Raw genomic sequence first — 13,635 nt, 5'->3', positions numbered from 1 at the left:
ACCTTCACCTGTATGAATCTCCCGTGCTTTAAGATCAGCAGATGAGGCCTTCCTGGTGGTCCCTACACGGGATGAGGTACATGGTGATTTTTCAGTAAAGGCTCCTCGACATGGAACATTCTCCCTACGTTGGGCCTCGTCTCTTTATACTTCCATGCTGTCGGTCAAGACACATCTTTTGGGGAAGACAGACCCGAAATTGCTGCTGCTTCTAATAGTTGTCATTCAGTGTTTTATTGTGTGTTTGGATAGACTGTGGGAGTTTTTTGGGATGTTTATATATTCTTATCTACTTCTTCTTTATTATAAACTGTCCAAAAAGGTGACGTATAATTCACCTACATGACAATGAATAAGTAAATATCCACTAATAGCAGAGCTGTAAAAAAATGGAAGAAAATAACGAACTGATAACAGAAACCAGCAATGCCCAATATTGCACCTCATCTTCCTCTCTTCCCTCCTGCAGTAGCAGCAGCAAGACAGGCGTGTGCGTGTGTGATATACATAATAGTTTTTGCCGGCAGTTAGGTCTGACCAGGTGAACCAAGTGGCCAGAGATCCCAGCCAAGAATCTTTTTAGGTCTAGGAATATCTAATGGCCGATCAAGAAAGGAAATCTTTATCAGTGTCTATGTATAATTAACACGTCTAATTTACTTTGTGGACATAGCCACATATCAGAACATAGGTCTTACACAGCACATACAAAGGGGATGTACGCTAACATGTTGCATTTCAAAGGACAGCATAGGTCACATTGATTTCCATCTGAAAAGGAGTGATCTCACCTTTGCTGCGTGTGGACCTTAACACTCAGAGCAGGTGGTTCTTTCTTCGACCAGTGTCACGGACAACTGGTAAAAATCCCCAAGGCTGTCTGTCTTTTATAGCTCTAGTTTGTATCTATCTAGACCAGGGTTTCCCGACCTTTGAGCCACAGATGTTGTGGGACTACAACTCCCATCAGCCCCATCCAGCATGGCCAATGGTCAGGAATTATGGGAACTGTAGTCCAGCAACATCTGTGGACCAAAGGTTGGGAAACCCTGATCTAGACTCTGTCAGTTCATGCTCATATTACAACTATACTCTTGTTTCCATCATTTGAACTCTCATCCTAACCTGCATCTTGATGCTGATGTTGTATTCTGATAAGTTCTCCTGACTCACCCCTGTACAGCTTCAGCCATATATAGACATGATCATTGGCTGAATGCCCGGACTCCTTATAAAATGTTGATACTTTACGGGAAAGAATTTATTTTGGAACTATGTAAACAAAACTCAAAGGAAAAAAGACACTTTAACTGGCAGCTTGTCTTTTTACTCATGTTTTGGCTTGTATTGTTTGCGCTACTTTTCCACACATAATTTTATGTAAATCAATTATAAAGAATTGGAGATGGCCAATTTCTATAAATACAGGTGGCCTGTGACACAGTGAATTGCATCCACTGTTGCTGACTTTACTAGGTTCTGCCCTAGTAGTTTGCAGCCTACTAAGAAGCTGGCTTTACTAGGTTCACCCACAACAGGCATTTCAAGATGAGCTTCATGCCCAGTGGACACATGTTCACAAGTGCCAGACTGACCCTACTTGGTCCACACAACTCTGTTCTATTCACGGAGAGCAGAACTTGCCAGATCACAATTATACCTTTTCTTATCTATAAAAATCTCTGTTTGTAAGGGCTGAATATTTTCTGGTCAAAAGTAACTAGTCTTGTCTATTTCCTTCAAAGAGTCGGACCTCCATTCCTGTTGGGAAGAAAGAAAAGATCCCTTTATCCAGTATCCCAAAGATGCGACATCAACAGGTAGATGTTCAGCTGCGTTGAGGCCCCATTTTGGTTTGGAAATTGTAGGATTTTTCAGTTCCTGTGTAATATGATTCGTTGCAGATTAATTGACCCATCAGGGTGTGAGTTCTCCTGGAGAACATCTTAGATGTCTTTAAGAAGAGCCTGCTGGATCAGGCCAATGGCAGCATGCCTATAGGAAGCAAGCAAGCAGGACCTGAGTGCAACCCTTGCCCCGTTGGGAGCACAGTGACTGTCTTAGAGCTGCAAAGTGCTCTCTGAAGCACCCTTCCCCCTCCTTTCATTGAGCAGGGGGGGAGGGAAAAAAGGTGCCTTTCGGATGGGCTGCCTGCCAGAGAAGTCCCATGCACAGCCGATCTTTCTAAAAAGCAGTGGCTTCCGAAAGGGAACAGGCACCCACAGCCAAGCTGAGCCCTTGGCTCGCCACCCCACACTGCTTCTTTCAACTTCAGGAGCTGAATGGGTCTGCTTCACAGAGCAGCGCTGGGAGGGAGAAGTGATTTCCATTCATTGGAAACAGCTTCCCCTTCCTTGAGCAAAGACTCATTCAACCACTGATCAGCTGACTGGCAGGTGCAAGTGTGCCCCAGTCCAGCAAAGGAGCAATTGGCAGCCCATTTCAAGGTCCTGGTGGTTCTTTTGAAGCCTCACCTTTATCTGCCGCACATCTTATGTCAGATCGGAGGGTGGTGCCTTTATGTCCTCCCTATAGACTTCCCATTCGCATCTGATCAGGCACTGTGAGGATGCTGGACTAGATATTTATTTTATTTATTTATTTATTTTATTTAATTGATATACCGCCCTAAGCCAAAAAGGCTCTCTGGCGGTGTACATGAGAGATAAAACAAGCACAATATATAAATACAATAAGTATAACAAAATCAAAGATCAAAACAAACAATAACAAAGAACCAACAATGTCAAAATACAACAATAATGAAAATACTGATAAGATACACTATAAAATACAATTTAAAATACACTTTAAAATGCCTGGGAGTATAAAAAGGTTTTCACCTGGTGCCGAAAGGATAGCAGCGTCGGCGCCAGGCGTACCTCATCGGGGAGACTATTCCACAGTTCGGGGGCCACTACCGAAAAGGACCTAGTTCTAGTCACAACCCTCCAGGCTACTCGATGGGATGGCACCCGGAGGAGGGCCTTAGATGTTGAGCGCAGTGTACGGGTAGGTTCATATTGGGAGAGGCGTTCCACCAGGTATTGCGGTCCCATGCCGTGTAGGGCTTTATAGGTCAAAACCAGCACTTTGAATTTAGCCCGGAAACAAATAGGAAGCCAGTGCAGATGAGCCAGAAGAGGTGTTATATGAGTAGACCTTCTGGTCCACGTCAGTAATCTGGCCGCTGCATTCTGGACTAGCTGTGGTTTCCAAACTATCTTCAAGGGCAGCCCAACGTAGAGCGCATTGCAGTAGTCCAGCCTAGATGTTACCAGAGCGTGAACAACTGAGGCGAGTTCATCACTGTCCAGATAGGGACGTAGCTGGGCTACCAGTCGAAGATGGTAGAAAGCATTCCGTGCCACCGAGGCCACCTGGGCCTCAAGTGACAAGGAAGGATCAAAAGGAACCCCCAAGCTACGAACCTGTTCCTTCAAGGGGAGTGTAACCCCATCAAGAACAGGATGAACATCCTCCATCTGGGCAGTGAAGGCACTCACCAACAGCATCTCGGTCTTGTCAGGATTGAGCTTCAGTTTGTTAGCACCCATCCAGTCCATTATCACGGCCAGGCAGCGGTTTAGCACGTTAACAGCCTCACCTGAAGAGGATGAAAAGGAGAAATAGAGTTGTGTGTCATCAGCATACTGATGACAACGCACCCCAAAACTCCTGTTGACCGCACCCAGCGGCTGCATGTAGATGTTGAAAAGCATGTGGGACAGTACCGATCCCTGCAGAACTCCACAACGGAGAGTCCAGGGTGTCGAGGAATGTTCCCCAAGCACTTCCTTCTGGTGACGACCCACCAAGTAGGAGCAGAGCCACTGCCAAGCAGTACCCCCAACTCCCTACTTCGTGAGTCTTCCCAGAAGGATACCATGGTCGATGGTATCAAAAGCAGCTGAGAGATCAAGGAGAATCAACAGAGTCACACTCCCCCTGTCCCTCTCCCGACAGAGGTCATCGTACAGGGCGACCAGGGCTGTTTCGGTGCCATAACCGGGCCTAAAACCGGATTGAAATGGATCAAGATAATCAGTGTCATCCAAAAGTGTCTGGAGCTGGCCGGCAACCACCCGCTCCAGGATCTTGCCCAGGAACGGAACATTCGCCACAGGTCTGTAGTTGTTCAAGTTATCTGGGTCCAAGGAGGGTTTCTTCAGGAGTGGTCTCACCTCTGCCTCTTTTAGGCAGTCAGGGACCACTCCCTCTCTTAAAGAGGCATTTATTACCTCCTTGGCCCAGCCGGCGGTTCCGGTCCTACCAGCTTTCACCAGCCAAGAGGGGCAAGGATCCAGTACAGACGTGGTCGCCCGCACCAGTCCAAGGATCCTGTCAACATCCTCAAGCTGCACAGACTGAAACTCATCCAATAAATGAGGACAAGACCGTGATCTGGATACTTCATTAGGTCCAACTGCTATAATATTGGAGTCTAAGTCCCGGCGAATGCATGCGATCTTATCTTGGAAGTGCTCGGCGAACTCATCACAGCGGGCTACAGATGAATCTATACTATCGCGAGGACCAGAATGTAAAAGCCCTCGCACAATTTTAAAGAGCTCCGCTGGGCGGGAGAGTGATGACTTAATAGTATCAGCAAAATATCTCTTTTTTGCTGCCCTCACCGCTACTATATACTGCTAAGAACAAGCACTTACCAAGGTGTAATTGCATTCATCGGGAGTTCGCCTCCATCTGCACTCAAGCCTCCTCCTCTCTTGCTTCATCGCTCTCAGCTCCAAGGTATACCATGGAGCTGTATGAACTCTGCATAGGAGGGGGCGCATGGGAGCGATCGTGTCAACCGCCCGGGTCATTTCCGTATTCCACAGTTCAACCAGGGCTTGGACAGGAGCGCCAGTCTTCTCAGTCGGAAAAACCCCCAGAGCCCTTTGGAAACCCTCAGGATCCATTAGTCTCCGGGGGCGGACCAATTTAATAGGTCCCCCGCCCTTGCAGAGGGAAAGGGCTGCTGTGAGCCTAAACTTCAGCAAGCGGTGATCTGTCCATGACAAAGGAATAGATGATAAATCCCCAACCTCCAGATCACCATCTCAATGACCAGTGACGAAGATCAAATCAAGGGTATGTCCCGACACAAGCGTCGGGCCAGAAACAAATTGAGACAGCCCCATGGTTGTCATGGAAACCATGAAGTCCTGAGCCGCCCCAGATAAAGCAGATAGGCCTGTGGTCTGATTCCACAGGGCTGTTCTGAGGAAGAGCCGCTAGGTTGAAGTTTCTTTTCTACCTGCTGAGGAATCCCCCAAATTAAGATGGCTGGATTGGTTTCCACAGAGCCCCTGAGTGGAGATTTATGTACACCTCCAGGCAACTGGTCAGGAGGATAACTTGTGTCCCTGTACTAATCAGTTCCAGATCTAAAATCTTTGTTTGCTTTGGGGAGGAGAGGATAATTTGGGAATGTCAAAACTAGGCTTCACCTCTTGGCTGAAAGAGCATGATCCAGTTGTATGTGGCTCTGATGAAAGGGAGAGATCAGTAGGTATGGACTTGAAAGATTACTCAGGGAAGCTGTGGAAGGATTTCACAACACTGAATCTTGGTGGTCTCCAGGAACCCAGAGGGAGTACCCCAACACCTCAAATACCCCACGCTTCCCCCACATAGGTGTAGGGTTGGCAATAGCGTGTGCTATGTGCCTTTGAAGCACTCTCTATTTTCAGCAGTAATCAAAAGTGTGACATCAAATATAAATGCTTTCTTAAAAGAGGAAAGAGGAAAATTACAAGCATGCACATTCACTCTCAAATCAGCAAAGCTTCTCCAATGGATCCTTAGCAGCAATGAAGTAGCTTGTAGGCATGGAAGATCTTCCTTACTCTGTGAGTTGAGGAACTCAGCAGAGGGGCACCCCCATGCTCCAAAAGCAATGCCCAGGCTGCTGGGACTAAGTGGTAGCTCAGAGAACATAGGATCCGCCTCTGGATGGTCAGGGAGTGATGACGTGTTCTTTATATACCCTCATGGATGTTCCCCCCTCTTACTTAAAGATGTTTTAATGTCAAATCTCTGAAATTAGTTGGTCACTAGCCTTCCACATCTCCTTCTTTCCTGGAAAGTGTCTGCCCCTGACTACATAGGTTGTTTTCAAAGTGCACACTTGTTCGACTTTTTGAAATTAAACTTTGTGGTTTCTGTCTCCTTTTGGTTCTGCTATTTGTGACCTTCGGGACTTTCTAAACCTCAAATATCAATCATGGGTGACCCAAAGTGACCTGCTCTTTTAAAGCTTTTCCCTAACAAATACTGATGCCATTTTATGATTAATTGAAACCTATAGAAACCCTAAAGTTATAATCCCTGTTTAATCAGTACCTCTATATTGGCATTATATTAGCATTTAAAGCATCTTCCTTTCTTGCACGTGCGTCCCAGGTTACCTTCCTCAGTTTATCCAGGATGTCTCCCTTTCATCTCTGAAATTAGTTGGTCACTAGCCTTCCACATCACCTTCTTTCCAGGTTACCTTCCTCAGTTTAGCTTTCTTGGAGCAAACCAGGATGTCTCCGTTTGCATCCTCCAGCTTGCTACTGTGCTTTGCGTAGAGACATTTAAAATTTCTTGTAACGAATTCACTCTTGCTTGCATTCATTTGTAAAATATCCCCTATATATGATGAAGCTTCATCTCCTTTGAAACTAGATTTTATAGAGTTTAAATGATTTGAACATTGACATGAAATCGAGCCTTCAGTGTCATCGGCCCAGTTCTCTGGAAAGCTCTGCCAACAGAGGTTCAGCAGGCGTCTTCTGTTTTAACTTCGAAGCGCCTGCTGAAAACCGTTCTGTTGCACCAGGCAGGCAATTGAGAGCATGCTCTTTTCACAACACTTGACCTTTGTTTTTATTGTATATTTGATTTTAATTTATGGTGGTTGCCTTTTCTTAACGTGTTGTAAACTGCTTTGACGTTTCTAATGAAATAGCGGTATACAAAGAGCCTATAAATGAATAAATTGATGTGATATCTCTGGAATCAGAACAGCTGGAGCTAAGTGATGCCTTCATGTGCTCCCTGTAGACTTCCCATCTGCATCCACTTTGGCACTGTGAGGATGCTGGAATAGATAGGCCTGTAGTCTGATCCAGCCAGGCTGTTCATATAAGGAGGGGGAATGGCATCCAGGTTGAAGTTTCCTTCCCATCTGCTGAGAAATCTCCCAAATTAAGATAGCTGGATTGGTTTCCACAGTGTCACTGAACTGAGATTTTTGAACAGTTTCTTGTCCACAAGAGACATTTGGATCTACATGTCCCTATGCTATTCATCTCCAGGAGATCTACGATCGTTCTTTGTTTTGGAGAGAGGAGAATAATTTCAGTTCAGAACTAACTAGCTTATCTGTATCTTTGAAAGAAATGTCAAACCTGGGCTTAGTCTCTTGGCTGGAAGAACAAGATCTAATTGTACAGGGCTTTGATGAAGGGGAGAGATCAGTCGGGCATTCCCCTTACGGTTCAGAGCATCATTGCAAACTCGTGTAGTGTTGGTCTTTGGCCATCCCTGTCTTAGCTCAGCTAAGTTTAATCCCTTGAATCTTCAGGTGGAATTTAGAAGTGTCTTTATCTGAAAACCTGCAGAGCAGCTGCCAGCCAGTATTGACAGTACTGAGCTCGAGGGACCAGGGTCTGATTTAGTATATCACAACTTCATTTGTTCCTATATTTCTGTCTGACCGGCTCTTTTGACTGCAGTCAAATTATTAAGAATCAAGGAGAAGTGAGCTGTGCCCAATTTGTCCTGTTCTGCAGACTTGCTGCCCTTCTCTTCCCCCACACCCCACTTTTCATTGCATATTATTTTAGAAATATATATCACAGTTGTATGGCAGTAGGAGGAAACCCAGACAAATCTGGGCTTAGTGACATCAAGTGTTATATGGACCTGAAAGGAATTTGTGTTGCTGTGTGAGACTGTAGGATATTCAGGTAACCTTGCTTTCATCTGGCCATGCAAAGATAACGTAAAATCTTTATTACGGTCCAAGACCACCGGTATAATTACGGATCCTCTGAATATCAGATTGGAGATAGAATACAATACAGTATCAGTGCAGTGAGAAAGCTAAAAAGCTAAAACCGGGTCCACATAGTAATCTAGCTAAAACCTTGATCTAATAGACATCGCATTAGGTCCCTCCTGCGAGCCATAGCAGCTGTGCAGAACGAGGCGACCTCAGAGTGATCCGTGATCCTTAATCTGCTGTTAAATATTGTAAAATCATAGCTTCTGGGCTCAGAGGAAGATTAGATAAAAGTGGGGAGATGAACTTAAGGCGGAGATCTGAATAAAAAGGGCAGCAAAGTAGTACAAGGTTCACTGTCTCCACCGCATCTGCTCCACAGGGGCAAGTTCAATCATAATAATCGACTCCCTTGTATCTACCCTCCATAAGTGCCGAGGGCAGAACATTGAATCATGCCAGGGTAAAAGCTCTCCTGAGTTTCGGGGTAGATAAACTTGAAATGTAAGTGGCCAAGATACAGGGATTTACATTAATACTGCATTGTGAATAAGTGGCAACTAGGCTCATGTTGTTCTGATACTCAACATCTTTGAGGCATTGGATGATTGTTGTTTTAGCAGTCGTATGGCCTAGGGCACCAATCGCTGGGAGCGAAAAACCGAGAGTTCCGAATTTGTGAATCATTACCCGTTGCCATTGAGATTGGAAGGAATCTTCCAAAGTTAATGGGGGCAATCCCGTGGGTAAAAATAGCAGCTTCATCCAGTAGTTAAATTTTAATATCCAAGCGTGGGTCTCAATCAGAAGGGCACCTAATTCCAAGCATAAGGTCACACTGGGGACACATCTCGGAGCGCCCAAAACGGACCTCATGAATTTAGATTGTACCCTCTCCAACCATGCATAATTGCCTCCACTACAAATTTGGGTCCCGTAAAGAAGTTGAGGAAGCACCTTGGCGTTGAATACCTGGACTGCTGCCAGAATGTACTGACCACCCTTTGTATAAAAGAAGGTCAGTAAAGCTCTGGCTGATTTCTGTGCGGTCGTAGCAGACTGGACAAAATGCGCATTCCAAGAACCTAAGGGATGGAATGCAATGCCAAGGTAACTGAAGGTGTTGACTTGGTCAATAATATGGTTGTCAATTTGCCAGCAGTGTTTATGTCTACTTTGGCGAAAACTAAAACCTTGCATTTCGCATAGTTAATTCTCAAAAGTTCATCCACACAAAAGGAGGCAAGTTCTCTTAAGAGATGACGTAAGCCCACCTGCATTTGGGATAACAGGGCAATGTCGTCGGCATATAGAAGACAGGTTAAGTGTCTCCTTGCCAAGACAGGAGGGTGAGAGTTTACTGCCGACAGGCGTTTTGTCAGCGAGTTTTATAGATATTGAATAGGGAGGGAGGGCCATGCAAAGATAAAAGGGGGAGAATTATGGAGATGCAAAAATAGAGAAGCAGATAATTGGGCTTCATCTGTGATGAAATGCTTTGTTTTTGCCTTGAAATTCCAATGTGTTTTTTTCAACCCTCTTCCCCCTCAGCAGGTGACCGGCAGAATGTGAATTATAGAAAACCACAGATTGTGCCACTGTTAATAGCCAAGACTGAGAGTCAAAAAGAGATATTTGGAAATCACAGGGGACCAAAAATGTCTGAAAGAAAGCAGCCAAAGAATGGGAGCAAGAAATCCTCTACTTGTCATAGTTTTCATCAAAGAACACACACCGGAGAAAAACCATTTAAATGCATGGAATGTGGAAAGAGCTTCAGTGTAAAAAATAGCCTTACTTCACATCACAGAACCCACACAGGAGAGAAACCATTTAAATGCAAGGAGTGTGGAAAGAGCTTCAGTGAGAGCAGTAAACTTACTTTACATCACAGAACCCACACAGGGGAGAAACCATTTAAATGCAGGGAGTGTGGAAAGTGCTTCAGTCAGAGCAGTCACCTTACTTTACATGAAAGAACCCATACAGGCGAGAAACCATTTAAATGCAGGGAGTGTGGAAAGAGCTTCAGTGTAAACAGTAACCTTACTTTACATGAAAGAACCCATACAGGGGAGAAACCATTTAAATGCAGGGAGTGTGGAAAGAGCTTCAGTCAGAGCAGTCACCTTACTTTACATCACAGAACCCACACAGGGGAGAAACCATTTAAATGCATGGAGTGTGGAAAGAGCTTCATTCAGAGCAGTGAGCTTACTTCGCATCAAAGAACCCACGCAGGGGAGAAACCATTTAAATGCATGGTGTGTGGAAAGAGCTTCCCTCAGAATGGTCAACTTACATCACATGAAAGAACCCACACAGGGGAGAAACCATTTAAATGCAGGGAGTGTGGAAAGAGCTTCAGTGTAAACAGTAAACTTATTTTACATCACAGAACCCACACAGGGGAGAAGCCATTTAAATGCAGTGAGTGTGGAAAGAGCTTCAGTCAGAGCAGTGAAGTTACTTTGCATCAAAGAACCCACACAGGGGAGAAGCCATTTAAATGCAAAGAGTGTGGAAAGCGCTTCAGTCAGAGCGGTCACCTTACATTACATGAAAGAACCCACACAGGGGAGAAACCTTTTAAATGCAGTGAGTGTGGAAAGAGCTTCAGTCTAAGCAGTAGCCTGAAATTACATCACCGAACTCACACAGGGGAGAAACCATTTAAATGCATGGAGTGTGGAAAGAGCTTGAGTCAGAGAGGTCACCTTACTTCGCATCAAAGAACCCATACAGGGGAGAAACCGTTTAAATGCAGGGAGTGTGGAAAAAGCTTCAGTCGAAGCTGTAGCCTTAAATTACATCACAGAACCCACACAGGGGAGAAACCATTTAAATGCAAGGAGTGTGGAAAGAGCTTCAGTCGAAGCAGTAGCCTTAAATTACATCACAGAACCCACACAGGGGAGAAACCATTTAAATGCAGGGAGTGTGGAAAGAGCTTCAGTCGAAGCAGTCACCTTACTTTGCATCAAAGAACCCATACAGGGGAGGAACCGTTTAAATGCAGGGAGTGTGGAAAAAGCTTCCGTGTAAGCAGTAGCCTTGTTTTACATCACAGAACACACACCGGAGAAACCATTTAAATGTAGTGAGTGGAAAGAGGTTCAGTCAGAGCACACTTACTTCGCATGGAAAAACACTATGGAGTAACTTTTTTAATGCACGGAGTATGGAAAGAGATTCAATGAAAGCAGTAGGCTTACATCACAGGATACACAGGAGAAACAATTGAAATGTAGGGAGTATGGAAAGAACTTCAATGGGAGCTTTATTCTTCATCTTGCAGGCTACATAGATTAAAGCCCTATACAGGTTGGGGCCAGGATGCTTAAAAGATTATCTCACCTGTTATATATGCAGCCCATCACTGAAGTCTGCAGAGGATGGCCTCTTACGCATACCATCTCATTAGGATGTCCACTCTGCATGATAGAGAAACCTGGCCTTTTGTGTGGTGGCATCTACTTTTTTGAACTTCCTCCTGTTACATATCAGACAGGTGTTTTTTTTGTGTGGTGCCTATAGAAGACCTTTTTCAACAAACGTTTTAAGGGCAGACCTTTATTACTGTTTTTATGGGATTTTAAAATGTTTTTCATTGGTTTGCATATGATTTTTTTATTATTGTTGGTATTTTTGAGATACTTTCAGGGAAGTGATTTAAAAAAATACTAGTCCTTGTTTCTAATGGTCTCCTTACTGATTGTTTTCATATAGTTTAGTTTAGCATACCTTTAACTGTTGATTTTATTGATTTTTAGTGTTTTTTTAAATGTTGATTTTTTATTGACCATTTTAATGTACATTTTATATTCTTTATAAAATTCTTCTGCAGTGTACACATTTTATTGATATAAATAACTAAAACATGTATTTTTGTGTATAACATGGTTTTTATTGGCCTCTCAATTGCGGAGTGCCACAGGGATCTATCCTCTCCCCCATGCTATTCAACATCTATGTAAAACCGCTGGGAGCCATCATCAGGAGATTCGGGCTGCAGTGTCACCAATATGCAGATGACACTCAGCTCTATCTCTCGTTTAAGTCCTCACCAGAGTTGGCTGTGGATACCATGTACAAGTGCCTGGATTCCGTAAGTGAATGGATGGGAAGGAATAGGCTGAAACTAAACCCCGACAAGACCGAGGTGTTGCTCATGGGGGACAAGAGAAGGTTGGGGGATATAGACCTGATGTTTAATGGGGTAAAATTACCTCTGAAAGACCAGGTCCGTAGCCTTGTCTATGGAGGCTCAGGTCTCAGCAGTGAGCCGGGTGGCTTGGTGTCAATTACATCTGCTACGGAGGCTACAACCCTGCCTTCCTGTACATCTGCTCCCACGGGTGATACATGCCCTGGTCTCCTCTCGCTTAGACTACTGTAATGTGCTCTACGTTGGGTTACCCTTGAAAACGGTCCGGAAATTACAGCTGGTACAGAATACGGCGGCGTGCTTGATTAAGAACAGCCGTCGCCATGATCATATCACCCCGGTGTTAGTGGATCTACACTGGTTACCAGTTGTTTACCGGGTCCAATTCAAGGTGTTGGTATTGACCTTTAAAACCCTATACAGTTCCGGCCCAGTTTATCTGAAGGAGTGCTTCCAGCATCACAAATTAAGCCGCATGACAAGATCAGCCACACAAGACCTTCTCTCGGTCCCATCAGTTAAAACAGCTAGGCTGGTGAGGACCAGAAAGAGGGCATTTTCGATTGTGGCCCCCACCCTCTGGAACTCCCTTTCGATCTTCGCCACACCCCCTCCCTGACAGGTTTCCGCCGGGCCTTAAAGACCTGGCTATTCAGGCAGGCCTATGGGGTCTCTGGGGATGGGTCAGTTTCTAATGTTGTTTAATGCTGTTTAATTTTATTATATTGTTGGTTGTATTGTATTTTATCATGATATTGTACGTCGCCTAGAGTGGCCGTTTATTCGGTCAGATAGGCGACTCAAAAATAAAATTTTATTTATTATTATTATTTATTATTTTGCTTAGATATTTTTTGTATTGGCTATTCTAACATCTTTCATAAAGTAAAATGAATTCACTAGTTTTCTGCTGATGTATTTTAAATACATTTTCCAAACTGATTTCACTCCGCAGTCTCATCTGGTCTCAGTGCTATTTCCTAGCAGGCAAATGAAGGACCTCACTGTCATCTGGTGCGCATAGAGAAAAGGAGTGAGAATTGGGTTTTGTCAGCGGTCACATAGCCAAATGGCTTCTCCAGGCAATAGAAGGGCCTTTAGAAAGGCAGCAAAGCTGCAGAAAATCTCTGCTTAAATTATTGGGGGAGGCAGTTTGTTGGGATAGATAGTTCTGGGCCAGATATATCAATGGTCTGGTAACTTCAAACTAATCCATGTTGTGTAACTAATCCATGTTATGCAATTGTTAATGATGCTTCCCTGTAGTTTCTCTCTGGGAAGCAGTATGCCTCTGAATGCCATTTTCTGGGAATCAGAAGAGTGAAGATTACTGACTGGGAGGTCAGTTGCACAACTGCTGAACTCGGAGACCAGGTTGCTTGAAGCACTTCCTGTTCCTGTCCCTTCCTGCCTCTTCCTTGGGATCTAGCCAGTAAAAGTGATTAGACTGGTGAGCTGGTGTTATTGT

The 13,635-nt window shown here is 44.4% G+C and overlaps 1 pseudogene; it reads left to right on the top strand.

Annotated features, from left to right (window-relative positions):
- Positions 1 to 13,635, top strand: part of LOC133379014 (zinc finger protein 91-like) — a 79,103-nt pseudogene that overhangs the window by 51,623 nt on the left and 13,845 nt on the right.

Source organism: Rhineura floridana, chromosome 3 (assembly GCF_030035675.1).
Source record: "Rhineura floridana isolate rRhiFlo1 chromosome 3, rRhiFlo1.hap2, whole genome shotgun sequence".
Lineage (NCBI taxonomy): Eukaryota > Metazoa > Chordata > Lepidosauria > Squamata > Rhineuridae > Rhineura > Rhineura floridana.
This window is presented reverse-complemented; position numbering and strand designations above follow the sequence as displayed.